Here is a 16,405-nt window from a genome sequence, read left to right as displayed (position 1 = left end):
TGGCACGAGAGCTACTCCGAATCGAGGCAACATAGCAGTCGGAAGTAGTGAGACTCAGAGCCCACTAGACTCGCATTCACTGGTTTATTTTAGCCCCTTTGGTTGATTTATAATCGATTATTGTAATAACCACCGAAATTGTGGTGTCAAGCCTACCAATTATAAAAAATAAAAATAAAAAACCTAATTTATATCAAAACTATGTGTGGATCGTGAGGTGGAACCGCCAGGGTTATGGACGGGAAGGAAATAGGGCTCACACCCACAACACAAGGAAGGTTTACACAAACAAGGCACGAGTATTTGAACGTGTTTGTGAAAAGGAGATGTGCATGGGCAAGCCCGAATCAACCCCTAGTCACAAGGCGAACGAATGCACGTGAGGAAGGCTTACACTTGGACACACAAGGAAAAGGCTTACTTACACACATGAGAGACAAAGTTTCGAATGCCTTTGTGAAAAGAGAGGTGCATGGGCAAGCCCGAACACTCCCTTGTTACAAGACACACAAACACACAAGGAAAAGGCTTACTTACACACACGAGAGACAGAGTTTCAAATGCCTTTGTGAAAAGAGAGGTGCATGGGCAAGCCCGAACTCTCCCTTGTTACAAGACACGCAAACACACAAGGAAAAGGCTTACTTACACACACGAGAGACAAAGTTTCGAATGCCTTTGTGAAAAGAGAGGTGCATGGGCAAGCCCGAACTCTCCCTTGTTATAAGACACGTGAACACACAAGCAAGGTTTACACACAGGAGACACAATTTTGAATGCCCTGGTGAAAGGAGAGGTGCATGGACAAGCCCGAACGCTCCCTTGCCACAAGTCACATGAACACACAAGCAAGGTTTACACACGGGAGACACAATTTCAAACGCCTTTGTGAAAGGAGAGGTGCATGGGCAAGCCCGAACGCTCCCTTGCCACAAGTCGCACGAACACACAAGCAAGGTTTACACACAGGAGAAACAATTTCGAATGCCTTTGTGAAAGGAGAGGTGCATGGGCAAGCCCAAACACTCCCTTGCCACAAGTCGCACGAATCGGATTGCATACCAATTTTTGTTTTGGTCTTCTTGGTTAATCACTCATCCAATTCCGGCTGGGCTCATATCCACTGTCACATATATCTTCGGTATCTTTGGTGTAGTCGGCTTTGCGCAATGCTGGAGCTTCCAATAATAGTTTCTTCAACTTTTGAACCGCGTAGGTATGCTCCTCTTCCCATTCAAACTTCTTCCTTTTCTTTAGTAGTCCATACAATGGTTCAACGACATGGACATAGTGTGGAATCCATATGTGGTAGAACGCACATGCTCCCAAGAATCTTCTCACCTTTGTTTGGGATTCACACTCCTCTTTCATCTCTTGGATAGCATTCACCTTGGATAGAGATGGCTTCCAGCCATAAGATCCACACAAGTGTCCAACTAATAATACTTCTGGTTGACCAAATGTGGACTTCTCTCCCGAAAATGTGAGATTTGCATCCTCGAGCTTTTGCAACACCTTCTCACTATCCTTTATATGATCGATGACGAATTTTCGGCAACCATCTTCATCTTTTGATTCATCTTTTTCTTCCACCAAGCATCCTTTGATCGGAATGTCATCTAAGAAGGGCATTGTGATACCAAGAATACAATCCTTTAACACTTTGTTCATGGCATTCACCATGTGGGCTACGGAGTTTGTCTCACCTTGGGGTAAGGTGCACATCCTTACCAACCCAATTAGTGTCCTCATTGTTGCAATGTCTCTACTATCGACTGACAATTGAAATTGATCATAACCCAAGTAGAGATCACCAATGGAATAGATCGATCTTCTCGCGAAGGCTTCGGCAAATTCATCCACGCTTGGACCAATTCCGGCATTTCGGATCGTCACCTTGTTGACGTTTTGGAGATCTTGAATAAAGCGTAAGGACCCGTTCTTCTTCGGCACCGTAAACCATCTATTGGAGTAGGGAGCATTGGAAGGCTCAAGAATTCCCATCCTAACCTTTTCCTTTAGAAGCTCAATCAACTTCGGAATGTGAGCTCTTGGAACCGGTATCGGCTTGAGGTTCCAAGGTACATGCGGCACCGTAAATGTCACCATCGGCTCTATCATCTTCGGGTCGGCACATCCGATTTCTTGTGGAGAGAAGGCGAAGGCTTTCCCATGTCTCTCAAGAATCATCCTAAACCTTTTGTTGAGAATCAAGCTCAACTTGGTCTAGTGTGTGAACTCAGCTTGAGAGTGAATAGACACTCCAACGGTCAAGAGTCACCATTATGTCACCTCTTTGTATTCTAGCATTTAGTATGAGTCATAGAATCATATTCTATGACACATAACTTATGAGCTTTCACATTCCCCATGCTCTATGAGTCTTGTAGTTAATGAAGAGAGAGGGTGACTATATAAAGCACCCTCCTCCCACCTTGTAATGTGTTGAGTCTTTCTCCTTTGTTAATATACTTTTACCTTGCATATTCTCTGTGTCTCACTCCTTGTCTCTCTCACTCTCTCTCTCTCTCACACACACACACACACACACACACACACACACTCTCTCTCTCTCTCTCTCTCTCTCTCTCTCTCTCTCATACACACACACACAGAGTCATACCTATTCTGCTGCACAGAATCCATCTCTTGATTCTTTACATGGTATTAGAGCGATTTGGAAGCTCGATCTAGCCCATTCGCCTCATCGTGATCGTGTGTTGTGCTCTACGCTAACGACCAAGAACCGGCTCATCGCTATCGTAGCTTCGCTACATAGCTCGCATTCGAAGAGAGAAGAAGAAGAAGAAGAATCGACATAATGAATACTCAAATGGGGAGCGCTCTCCCTACCGAGAAGTTGGATCGAAACAACTTCGCATCTTGGGAGTACAAGATGCACCAATACCTTGTCGGACAAGGCTATTGGAGCTACATCAAAGGAGAGCACGAAGACCGACTTGCCGAAGCGGCTCCCGGATACGCGACATGGGAGCAAGCCGCAAGCCGCGTGATGTATTGCTTGGCGACATGTGTTCACGATCACATGCTCGGCTACATTCGCGAAGCCAAGACGCCGAAGGAGGCATGAGAAAATCTACGAAAGATTTTCGCGGCGAACACAACCGCAAGAAGGCTTCAACTCCACCAAGAGTTGAACAACATTCAACAAAGGAACATGTCCATCACGACATACACCTTGAAGATCAAGGAGCTCTGCGACTCGCTCGGCTCGATAAGTGTAATTATAGATGATGATGAGATGGTGCAAATATGCCTCGGTGGCCTCGCACCATGGTTCGGCGTGATGCGAACCGCCATTCTAGCAAGGGAGAAATCTCCCTCCTTCTTCGAGCTCCAATCAATGCTATTGGTCAAAGAAAACCACGTACGTACAAGGAGCAATGAGTCGGAAGGCCACATGCTCTACACGCACTCGAACGGAGGAAGAGGACGCGGATGAGCGAGAGGCCGATTCGGCCAAGGACAAGGCGGACGAGGTCCGACCTACGACAACAACTCCCAATTTCGGCCGCAAAACAGAAGCCAACGAGGAACCTTTGCAAGAAGGGGGAGCTTCCACTCCGGCCCGAGCCGTCAAAACGCAACTGAATGCGGATATTGCGGAAAGCTCGGCCGCCACGAAGAAGAGTGCCAAAAGAAGATGCGTGAATCGGCTTCCACAAGCCGACAACTCACGAATTACGCGCACAATTATGACTACAAAGAGTATAGCGGAATGTACGGGCACAACTCCGACTACGAAGATCGTGGCGGAATGTATGCACACAACTCAGACTGTGGCGGAATGTTCATGATGAAACATAGCGCAAACTCTATGTCGGCCTCTACCTCAACTAATGCCTCCGGTCCGGAAGACGTATGGTTCGTCGACTTGGTCTAGTGTGTGAACTCAGCTTGAGAGTGAATAGACACTCCAACGGTCAAGAGTCACCATTATGTCACCTCTTTGTATTCTAGCATTTAGTATGAGTCATAGAATCATATTCTATGACACATAACTTATGAGCTTTCACATTCCCCATGCTCTATGAGTCTTGTAGTTAATGAAGAGAGAGGGTGACTATATAAAGCACCCTCCTCCCACCTTGTAATGTGTTGAGTCTTTCTCCTTTGTTAATATACTTTTACCTTGCATATTCTCTGTGTCTCACTCCTTGTCTCTCTCACTCACACACACTCTCTCTCTCATACACACACACACAGAGTCATACCTATTCTGTTGCACAGAATCCATCTCTTGATTCTTTACACCTTTCTTCTTCTTCGGGGAGAAGGAAGTCATCCTTCCCAACTTGGATTTTCCCTCTTGATTCTTCGGTGAAGGTATGGCCTATCCCTTTTGGGTCTCTAAGACTTGGATCCTTGGTAACTTCTTTCATCCTTTGCCAACTATCCTCCGGTAACGGAATAGCTACTGGCTTGACCTTCTTATCTACTGATTTATATTTTGTGTTTACTTTGACCAACTCCTCCATGACCCTTTGTCGGCATTCGTCGATGGTGGTAACATGTTGATGGAGTTGACTTGAATCGTATGTTGCTCATGAAGGCTCAAGTCCATGATACTCTCTATTTCTCCGATTGTATCATTAAATGAGGCTTCTTCCATGACCCATGATATGCTGTCTTCTTCTTCTAATATTCCTTGTTGTTTTAGCCAATGTTCAAAGTTTTGAACTTGGCGCTTCTCTCTCTCTCATTGAGTGTAGTCATCCCACATGCACCATTAGGTGCTAAATATAGTTTTCCTTCTTGCTTCTTTCTTCTTTTCGGGGACTTACTTTTTCTCGGACTACCTTTGCCCCATTCTTCAATAGTCCGTGTTAAAAATCTGAGGCCTCATCTCTGAGGCTATCTCGGTTCCTCTCATGATTAGCTCGCACTGTCAAGAATTGAACCGACTTTTGACCATCAAGACTCTTTTGACCAATGCTGCTCCACTATCGAACACCTTAGTCTCCATCCTTGATGATGTTATGTAGGGTTGCCCAAGAATCACTGAATGGGAAGCCGAATCTTTCGACAAAAAAGTGTTGGTCAATATCTACATCCCCGATTGTGACTTGAATGTTGGGACATGCTCCATAAAGATCTTCCGTGGCCTTCGTCGCTGCACGAATCTTCCATCCATGGTTCGTGTTGATAGGCCATCTTCCCTTCTTGTAGAAATCCGTTGACATGAGTTTAATCTCTGATCCGTGGTTTATAAGAGCCACAAATGTCTCTTTCTTCTCTCCAATCTTCACCGGAGTTTTAGTTGTCGCTCTCGCCCAATGGGGTCATGTATAATGACTATCCACTAGATCTTCTTCTTTCTCTTCCGTTCTTGCCATAGTTATGGCATTGGTTGTCACCTTTGTCAAAATTCCCTCTTCCTCATCCGCTTGTTGTCTTTTACGTTTGATAAGATCGACTATGGTCTCATGGAACTCCTTCTTTGCAATTCCAAGTAGTTCTCTCAATGTAAGGTCAATACGGCTATCGAGCACTCTTTCTTCAAGAACCTTTCTTAAGTTAGTTGTTTGTTCAATATCCAACCTTAATTTGTATGTTGGCGTCGATCTATCCTTCCCCTTCTTGGCATTCTCTTCAATGGGTTGAGTTGGTTCCTCGACTCTCTTGTTTGAGCTTCCATCTTCTTGACGTGTAGTCTTGATAATCTCTTCCGTCTTCTTAAAGCTACTTGTGTCATATTTCTTAGAAGGGCCTTCATCTAGATTCGTCCTCTTCCGCTTCTCAGCCACAAACACTTCGTGGGTTTCGCATATGACCTCTATGGAGATCGTGTTGTTATTAACCGGATCAGCCCACCCGGTAAGGTCTTGTACATGAAGGTTGGTTAGATTTGCATCATTTGAATTAATCTTCCCTTTTTTTTGTATTCGAGGACGGTTGGCCAAAACCCCGTTCCCGGTTTAATCATTCCAAGCTTCTCCTTCCCGATTCTTATACCGGTGGATGTGGCATACTGTATAGCTTCGACATGGCTCGCATCATCTTCATCCATGATTTTCTTTAGACCCCCCCTACTGAAATTCACTTGCAAGGGCTTTTGAGTCTCACTTGAGTGTATAATGTTGTCTTCCATGTAGACGAGGTTTTGTCGAATTGCCTCTTGAAGGCTAGCATGATCAACACTATCACACCATACACATCTATATGGGTCTTTCCCCTTCGGCCCTCTACGACTCATATTATCTAACAAAACCGCTTCGAATTTTCGTGCCAACTCTTCAATGACAGAGTTCTCCATCGCTCTTTTGGTCAGCTCGCTTTGCTTTGTCATCTTAGTTGCTATTGGAGCCTTCCTTCTTTGTGTTAAGAAAACGTGAAGAAGGCACTCGAGCTCTTCTTATGTGCGCGGCGGATCGTAGTGTGCTGGATCGTTAGCGTGCTCTAAACAGACAGAGAAAGGAAAGGGGACTTACCTCTGTAGTAGCAAAATGGTTTTCTTCTATTACATGTAGAGCTCAACTTGCTCTTGTCAGTCTTCTGGTCTCTCACTCTCTCTCAGAGTTCTCTACTCACTATTCTCTGTTTTTTCCTTACTGCTACTACTTCCTATTCACTCTCACTTACTTTTACCTAAGTCATAAGTTATTACACATGCAGCTAATTAGCTGCCAGTAGCTAATTAGCTGTCAGTCGCTAAATAGCTGTTCACTAGCTAATTAGCTGTCACTAGCTAAATAGCTGTTTTACCTTTTTGTTCACTAGTAGCTAAATAGCTACTATAGCTTATTTCTCATAAGCATCACATACCATGTTGAGCTTGCTTCTCAACACTCCCCCTCAAGCTCAACTTATTCTTGCTTGAGGTTCTCTTCAATCTTCTTTTCCATTTTGCTTTTTAGCCATCTCATCAATGTTTACAACTCCCATCATGTTCCGAAACTGTGTATGTTTTTCCACACTCAATCCCTTTGTGAGAATATCAGCAACCTGCTGATTTGTATTCACATACACCAGATCAACTTCTCCTTCAATCACTTTTTCTCTAACAAAGTGATAATGCACCTCAATGTGCTTTGTTCTTGCATGGAACACTGGGTTCTTTGCAAGCTGAATGCTGCTCATATTGTCACACCAGATTGTGACAGCACCATCTATATATACTCCCAGATCAGCAAGCAGTCTTCTGATCCATACTTCTTCACATGTGGCTATTGCAGCCCCTCTATACTCAGCTTCTGTACTGGACAATGCAACAGTAGCCTGTTTCTTGCTACTCCATGAAATTCCTGCACTTCCCAAGGTAAACATGTATCCACTTGTGGATCTCCTGTCTGTTTGGCTTCCAGCCCAATCAGCATCTGTGTATCCTTCCAGATTTATGTCCAAATCAGCCCTGTAAAACAATCCATAGTTCTGAGTAGCTTTTACATACCTCAGAATCCTTCTGATGCAGTCCAAATGTGGCTTTGTTGGCTGTTGCATAAACTGGCTGACTAATCCAACAGCATAGCTCAAATCAGGTCTTGTTATAGTCAAATAAATAAGGCTGCCCACCATAGACCTGTACATGTTTACATCTTCTATCTTGGCTCCCAAATCAGCCCTCAACTTGCAGTTTTTATCAAGTGGTACAGCAATAGGTTTGCATCCAAGCATACCATACTTTTTCAACATAGTTGTTGCATACTGTTTTTGCAACATACATATACCACTTTCAGATCTGATGATTTCAATACCAAGAAAATATCTCAGATCTCCCAAATCTTTCATATGAAACTGCATTTCCAGATTTTTTTTCAACTTTCTTATTTCATCCACGGAATCTCCTCCAATAATCAAATCATCTACATAAATCAGAATAATAACAATGCAATCATTTTCACTTTTTACATACAAAGAAGGATCAGCTTTTGACATTTTGAAACCAAGATTTTTCAGAGAATCTGAAAGTTCTCTGTGCCATGCTCTTGGTGCCTGTTTCAGTCCATAGAGAGCTTTTTTCAGCTTACATACATAATCAGGTTGTTTCTTATCTTCAAAACCTGGTGGTTGACTCATATACACTTCTTCTTCCAAGTTACCATGTAAAAAAGCATTTTTTACATCCATGTGATGCAAAATCCATTTTCTGGCTGCTCCTACAGCAAGTAGTGTTCTCAAGGTTGCCATCTTTGCAACCGGTGCAAAAGTCTCATCATAATCAATCCCTTGCATCTGAGCATATCCTTTTGCAACCAATCTTGCTTTATGTCTACTTACATTTCCATTGGAGTCATGCTTTGTCTTGTAGACCCATTTGCAGCCTACCACATTTTTCTCTTTTGGTAACTTCACTAAATCCCACGTTTTGTTCTCAGCCAATGCATCAATCTCTTCTTGCATTGCATCCATCCATTTCTTCTCAGATTTTGCTTCTTCAAAGCTGTTTGGGTCAGGGATCTGTACCACCTTAGACATATATGCATAGTGCATAGCCATATATGTATCATACCCAAATCTTTCCACAATCTTTTTCTCTCTATCTGATCTTCTCAGTTTCTGATTTGCATTCTTTATTTCCTTTTCCATACCAGGGATTTTCATTTCCTGTATTCCAAGGAAATCATCCAAAGACATATCTGAATCTTCATCTTCCATGTTTTTTGATAGGTCATCCGGGATTTCATACTCTGGCATTTTCTGTTTTCCTTTTTTGTTATCAGATTTTTTCTGTCCAGTTTTTCCACTCCATGAATTTGAATCAGATTTACCATCTGAGCTTTTTGATGGTCCAGAACATTCTGTTGATGTTGGACTTTGCTGTCCAACCTTGTCTCCATCTCTGTGATAGTCTTCTACATTTTCTGATCTGTCTTTGTCTTCATTTTGACAGTCTTCATCAGTCTCTAGATTCTGTTTTGGGCTGTACCAACTAGCCAACTCATCAAATATCACATCTCGACTTGTCACAATCTTTTTAGTCACAGGGTTATAACATCTGTACCCTTTTTGTTCTTCTGAATATCCAACAAAGATACATTTTTCTGCTTTTGGATCCAACTTACTTCTTACTTCTGCAGGCACATGTACATATGCAAGGCATCCAAACACTTTCAAGTGTTGTAAGCTAGGCTTCCTGCCATAAAAACACTCTTCAGGAGTTGCCTCATGTACTCCTGATGTAATACATCTATTTAAAATGTAATTTGCTGTATTTACAGCTTCTGCCCAATAGTATAATGGCATGTTCTTCTCAGTCATCATTGCCCTTGCTATGTTCACCAAAGTTCTGTTTTTCCTCTCAGCAACTCCATTTTGCTGTGGAGTATATCGGCATGTGAACTGTCTTCTTATTCCTTGATTACACAAAAAATCAGAAAATTCATTGGAGAAATACTCTCCTCCTCCATCAGATCTCAAACATTTTATCCTTGTACCAGCCTGCTTTTCTACCATGCATTTAAACTTACGAAAACGGTCAAATACTTCACTTTTCTCCTTCATGAAGTACACCCATGTCTTCCGTGAACAATCATCAATAAATGTAACATAAAATCTGCATCCACCAATAGATGCATTCTTTGTTGGTCCCCATACATCTGTATGTACCAAATCCAACAAATTTTTACTTACATGTCTTTCATGAGGGAATGGCAACCTGTTTTGCTTACCATATTGACATGCTTCACATACTTTTCCCATTTCACACTTTTTCAAGTTTGGCAGTCCAGCCACTGCATCTTTTCTCAACATATTCTTTAATGTTTGCATACTTATATGGCCAATCCTTTTATGCCACATTTCCACATCTGAGATTACACTCGTTCCATTTGCAAACATGGCTGAAATCTGTTTGGGCATTTCTACATCCAAGATAAACATTCTTCCTTGTCTCTTCCCTTTTGCAATGAGCTTCCCATTCTTTTCTATATAGCATCCACTTTGCTTAAACTTCACTTGCATACCTTGCTCTACAATCTGTCCAACAGAAATCAGATTCTTAGCAAGGTTTGGAACATGCATCACATTCAACATATACTTGGTTTTTCCTCTTTCTTCCCACAATGGGATATCTCCAACATGTTTTATTTGGTGAGTTGTGTCATCACCTGTTTGTACATAACCAGGAACCTCTGGTTCTCTTAAACTCTCAAACCAATTTGCATGTCCAGTCATATGGTTAGATGCCCCCGAGTCTACATACCACGTAAACTCTTCATTACATTTCTGTGAGCTTTCAGCCACTGCTGCTATCTCATGTTGCACTACAAAAACACCTTCCTTTTCACAATCTTCACTAGTAGAGGCATAGTTACTCTGTTGTCCTTTTCCTCTTTTCTCATCATTTTGTTTCTTGTAACATTCAGCCTGTGTATGGCCTGGTTTACCACAATACCAGCAGCCATCATCATTTACATAAGTTTGCTTACCTCTACCTCGGTTGCTCCCCCTGCCTCTGTTGTTGTTTCCTCCTCTATGAGCTTGTTGTCCTCTTCCTTGAAAGCCATTATTATTGGTTCTTCCTGAGCCAAATCTTCCATGGCCTCTTCCTCGGCCTCTTCCGGCATTATTATAGAGGGCTTGCCCCTCGTTCTCTGAGTTTCCTTTATTTGCATCATCCATCTGATTCCTTTCCTCTACCACAAGCATTGAGACCAGATCTGAAAAACTTGGGATACTATCCCTTGTGAGCATAGAAGTTTTAAAACTCTTGTATTGAGGTCCTAAGCCTCTTAAGCATATTTCCACTTTGTCATCATCTTCTATCTTCACATTGATAGAAGCAAGTGATTCACATATACTCTTGATTTTTAGGGCATATTCATTTATTGACATCTTACCTTTCTCCAAGGTATTTAGCTCAGTCTTTAACTGGAGCTTTCTAGCCTTTGTGTTCACAGCAAACAGTTTTACCAAGTTGTCCCAAGCTTCTTTTGGGAGCATAGCATCTTGTATATGCCCAAGCATTGAATCTGAGATGCTGAGTGATAGCCAATGCATTACTTTCCTTGCCCCTTGATTCCAATCTTTAAATGCCTTAATATGTGCAGCTGTTGCATTCTCTTCTGGGATCTCTGGAGCCTCTTCTAGGTCTCCTTCAATGTAATCCCAGTATCCTTTCCCCATCAGAAAGTTTGTCATTCTGAATTTCCACGCCGGGAAATTGTTTTTATCTAATTTCTCTGTGACCATTTGGCCTACATTCTCTGCAGCCATTTTTTTTCTTCCAAAAAACCAGGGTTTTGCTTTAGTTACTTCAACAAGTAACTTTCTGATTTCTGATCAGCAACCAGAGAAATAACTTTCTCAGATTAAGGCACTGCTATACTCTTCCTTACGAGCTACTCTGCTCTGATACCATGTTAAGAAAACGTGAAGAAGGCACTCGAGCTCTTCTTATGTGCGCGGCGGATCGTAGTGTGCTGGATCGTTAGCGTGCTCTAAACAGACAGAGAAAGGAAAGGGGACTTACCTCTGTAGTAGCAAAATGGTTTTCTTCTATTACATGTAGAGCTCAACTTGCTCTTGTCAGTCTTCTGGTCTCTCACTCTCTCTCAGAGTTCTCTACTCACTATTCTCTGTTTTTTCCTTACTGCTACTACTTCCTATTCACTCTCACTTACTTTTACCTAAGTCATAAGTTATTACACATGCAGCTAATTAGCTGCCAGTAGCTAATTAGCTGTCAGTCGCTAAATAGCTGTTCACTAGCTAATTAGCTGTCACTAGCTAAATAGCTGTTTTACCTTTTTGTTCACTAGTAGCTAAATAGCTACTATAGCTTATTTCTCATAAGCATCACATACCATGTTGAGCTTGCTTCTCAACACTTTGGACGACTGGGCTCGCCATGTCAGAATCATCTAGCCATCGACGACGTTTGTCAAATCGATCACATGCTCTTCTTACCACAACCCAATCCGTTATGAGACCATTGGGTTGTGGTTCGTCCTCTAATAGACTACCTAGTTCTCGTCTATCTTTTGCATCCACCACCTTTAAGAAGTACAAAACTTCATCTCCTTCGAGAAGTGTTTGGTCTGTTCTCGGGAGACGGCTGTACATTTGGTCAAATTCGGTGTACACTCCCGATGTGTTCATGTTCTTCCCCTTCTTCTCGATCCACTTCATCAACGTATGGTGAGTCATCCTCGATGCATCTTCAAGCATATATTCAGCCAAAAGCACCCTTTCAAATCCCACCCATGTTGTTTGGGCGGCTTGAATCTCCCTTATATGGCCTTGTAACCCAATAGCTATGACACACTTGAAGCTTGATATTTGCTTCTCTTCGATGACATCACGTTGTTGCATCTCCGTCTTGTATGTAGCGAGAAAATCCGTAATGTTTCTTCCACCAAATTGCCCCGCTATCTCAATGGTTCGGTCGATGGCTTTGTCAAAGCTTGCATCATTATCTCGAGCTCTCATCATATGCTAGACAATAGCCACCAACTTTGCCACTTCATCAGCTTGGGTGTTTGACGAAGAAGCCATTTTCTAATCTTCTATTTCAAGCATTTGATCCTTCCTACCGCCTCTTCACGTCGGGTTCACCAATGTCGCGAAAATTTTGCGTGCGTGTGTCGATTGAACGGGACCACTGGGACCTTGGACTGGGGAGACAAAAGTAGTGAGGAAGTGGGAGATTAAGTCAAAGACATGGGGAAATATACATAAGTTTTGATATAAATTAGGGTTTTTGTTTTTATTTTTTACAATTGTTAGGCTTGACACCACAATTTTGGTGGTTATTACAATAATCAGTTATAAATCAACCAAAGGGGCTAAAATAAACCAGCGAAGGCGAGTCTAGTGGGCTTCGAGTCTCACTACTTCCGACGGCTATGTTGCCTCAATTCGGGGTAGCTCTCGTGCCACTACAACCTCCCTTATGCCATCGGCTACCGAGTTGACTACCACCGAGATGCCGAAGAAGCCATTCTTTAAGAAATCCAAACCCTAAAATATCTTGAGTAAAAAGTAGAATACTAGAAGCAAAACTCTAAAAGCCTAAAATACTAATTCCTCTAGTATGTTGAGGAGAAAAGAAGAAAAGTAGAAAGAAGAAGCTCTCAAACCCTAACACTAGAAGGAAAAGATGAAAGAGAAAGTGATAAGGAGAAAGGGAGGCTACAAAACCCTAACCCTAGAAGAAGAAGATGAAACCCTAGTGGTACACCCTTAAGGCAAAATGGGCGACCCTCAAATAAGCCCTATCGCTCCTCTCTTATAGAGGAAAGAGGAGCTTATTTTAAACGTTCTTTTCTTTCTTTCTTTATCATAAAAGTGGAAGGGAAGCAAAATGATTTGTAGGAAAAGAGACTCGAACTCTACACCTCTCTACATATACTTATAAGCATTAACCACTAAGCTACTACAATTATTTTTATTTTATTTTATCGATTTTGCTACATTATTTTATGACATGTGTGTGGAACCTCACTTTTTCTCACAGTGCACACGCCACACCACGACGTGTGTATGTGTGAGAGAAGAGAGGAGAGAAGAGAAACAAAATGTAGCATTACAAGTAGTCACAATTGACACTCTATGCAGTAGGAGAAGGGTGCTTTATATAAGGTCACCCTCTCTCTTCATTAACTCACTACAACAACTACTCTCTCTTGGGGAATGTGAAGACTCATAGTCATGGGGAATATGGAACGCATTAGTTATGTTTCATAGAATATGGTTCTATGACACATAGTTAATGTGTAAAGAGTAGTGGTGTGACTCTTGACCTTTGAGTGATGATAGATTCTCAAAGGGTGTGTTCACACGTTGCACTAGGTTGAGCTTGCTTCTCAACATTTACAAATATGACCTCAACGGTAATGTTTGACCATATTTATCAATATGTTCCTATCTGCTGATTCATACTGGATACGGCTGGATTCCTTCCGGATCCATTTGATCCGGTTCCTTCCTTTAGCTCGTCCGATCCGGCTCCTCCGGTTCTCATCCTGATCCCATCTGGAGGGACTTGTTTCCCAACATTATCATAGTGTGCCCTTGAGAGTTTGGATTTATCTTTCTCTCATAAGAAAATGGCCTTCACAAATTTGTCCAAATCACTAAAGCATAAATTCAAATAAGAATGTGTAAACGTAGGTGATTGCAGAAGCGTAAAACAGAGAACAACACAGAGAGAGAGAGCAAGAGAGAGCGAGAGAGACAGAGAGAGCAGAACACACTTTCAAAAAATTATATCAAGACTCTGTCTATACAGACTGTGCTTAGTAGCACTATTTATACAAGTCCTCTTGGGACTGACAGAAGTACCATGTACTTCAATGCTCACACGAGCATCTGACACTTGCTACGAGACTATAGATACCTAGTAGACTATCCTATTCTAGGCTTCTGATTGGACTGCCGGTTACGGATTGCACCCGGCCTCCATTGCTTGCCGGTTCGGTTGCTCACCGTCATACCGATCCGTTTCGCCCGATTTGTCTCGCTTACCGGCTCCGGTTGAGCTTGCCGCTCAACACTCCCCCTCAAGCTCAACCTGAGGTGGGGGTCATAGTGTCGACCTCTGTGGCAGTCGGTTCTTTCAACCGACTTCTTCTGGCGTCACTCCGCCTTGCTCGCGCTCCTCGTCCGGTCCGGTCCGGTTTGCCGCGATCCCTTTGGTTCTGCGCGCCTCGACCCTCTCGGTCGGTATGTCTGCTCAATAGGCCCATCTCAGCAGTCACGTTGCTGTGACTCCGGCGTTTGCCGATCCGTCGGTTCTCCCACGATGGCATCGACTTCCGCTGTGTCCGTGTCCCCTTGGCCTTCAGTCGATCCGTCTCATCCGGATCCATCTGTTGATCCGAGTAAGCTGTCTCCAACTCGTTCCAGCTCTTGTCCGAATCGGTACACTCCGATTCGACTTCCGGCTTCAAGCCTCTCACCACATCAGACCACTTCCGAGTCTTGGCCTTCTCCATGCTTCCCTCGGCTTCTTCAGCCGGTGAACCGAAATCGAATTCTTCATTCGACTCCGCATCATGGTCAGTACCGTCGTGATGACCTCCGCACAGCATGCACTTCTCTTCCTGAGTGCACAACTCTTCTTCACAGCCGCTTGCTCCGACCTGTTCGGATGTGTCGACTTCCTTCGTCGACTCGGCTTCCTTCATCTTCTTGTCTCCTCTTCTTCCGGCGCTCCTCTTACCGACGGGTTCAACAGGTTTTTGGCCTTTGCCCTTGCTTCTCCCCCTCAAGTGCGGCACGTCGAGATGCTGAATACCAAGCATGTCGGTAAAGTGCTGCAACTTGTCCGATCCGAGCGGCTTGGTGAAGATGTCGGCAACTTGCCGATCCGTATGAACATACCGTAGGTCAACTTCACCGCTCAGGACCCGCTCACGCATGAAGTGGTAGTGCACCTCGATGTGCTTTGTGCGAGCATGGAACACAGGGTTCTTGGCGAGCTGCAGTTGCTCATGTTATTGCAGTAAATCGGGATCGGGGTCGGTACCTCGATCCGCAAGTCTCGCAGCAGTCGCCGAAGCCAGATGGCTTCACAAGTGGCAACGGTAGCGGCCCGGTACTCAGCCTCAATGCTTGACAAAGCCACTATGGGCTGCTTCTTGCTGCTCCACGCAACGGCCGCGCTACCTATGGAGAACATGTATCCGGAAGTGGAGCGGCGATCAGACGCATCGCCGGCCCAGTCAGCATCTGTGTAACCGACAAGCTCTTCGGGTATACCTCGCTGGTATAGCAGTCCCCGGTCCTTAGTGCCGCTGACATACCGTAATATTCTTTGCGCGCACTAAAGGTGCTCCATGGTCGGCTTTTGCATGAACTGGCTTACCATGCCGACCGGATAGCTGATGTCGGGTCGGGTGATGGTTAAGTAGATCAGGCTTCCGACAACCTGTCGGAACCGTTTCTCATTGCAGGCCGGTCCGGAGTTGGGACGGAGCTTCTGGTTCCGGTCCAGGGGTGTGGAGATAGGTCGGCAATCCGTCATGCCGAACTTATACAACATATTCAACATGTACTGTCGTTGTGAGAGCAATATGCCGTCGGGGGTCCGGATCACTTCGATCCGAAGAAAATAATGAAGGTCCCCCAGGTCCTTCATTTCGAATGCGTCCGACAAGTGGGACTTGACGCGGTTGATTTCGGGAAGTCCTGGTCCGGTGATGACTAAATCATCCACATACAAGAGTATACATACCGGACCGTTAGAGCCTTGCCGGATGAACAACAAAGAGTCCGACTTAGAGACAGCAAACCCCAGCTTACGCAACCGGTGCGTGATCTTCGCGTTCCAAGCTCGGGGGGCTTGCTTCAAGCCATAAAGCGACTTCTTCAGTCGGCATACCGCCGATTTGTTCATCTCCGATTGAAATCCGGGGGGCTGAGTCATAAAGACTTCCTCTTCAAGCTCTCCTTGAAGGAAGGCGTTCTTCACATCCATCTGGTGAAGATGCCACCCCCTTGC

The sequence above is a fragment of the Azolla caroliniana genome, unplaced genomic scaffold (assembly GCF_043228905.1).
Source record: "Azolla caroliniana isolate FFs.n. ecotype wild unplaced genomic scaffold, voAzoCaro1.0.p SCAF_15, whole genome shotgun sequence".
NCBI lineage: Eukaryota > Viridiplantae > Streptophyta > Polypodiopsida > Salviniales > Salviniaceae > Azolla > Azolla caroliniana.
This window is presented reverse-complemented; position numbering follows the sequence as displayed.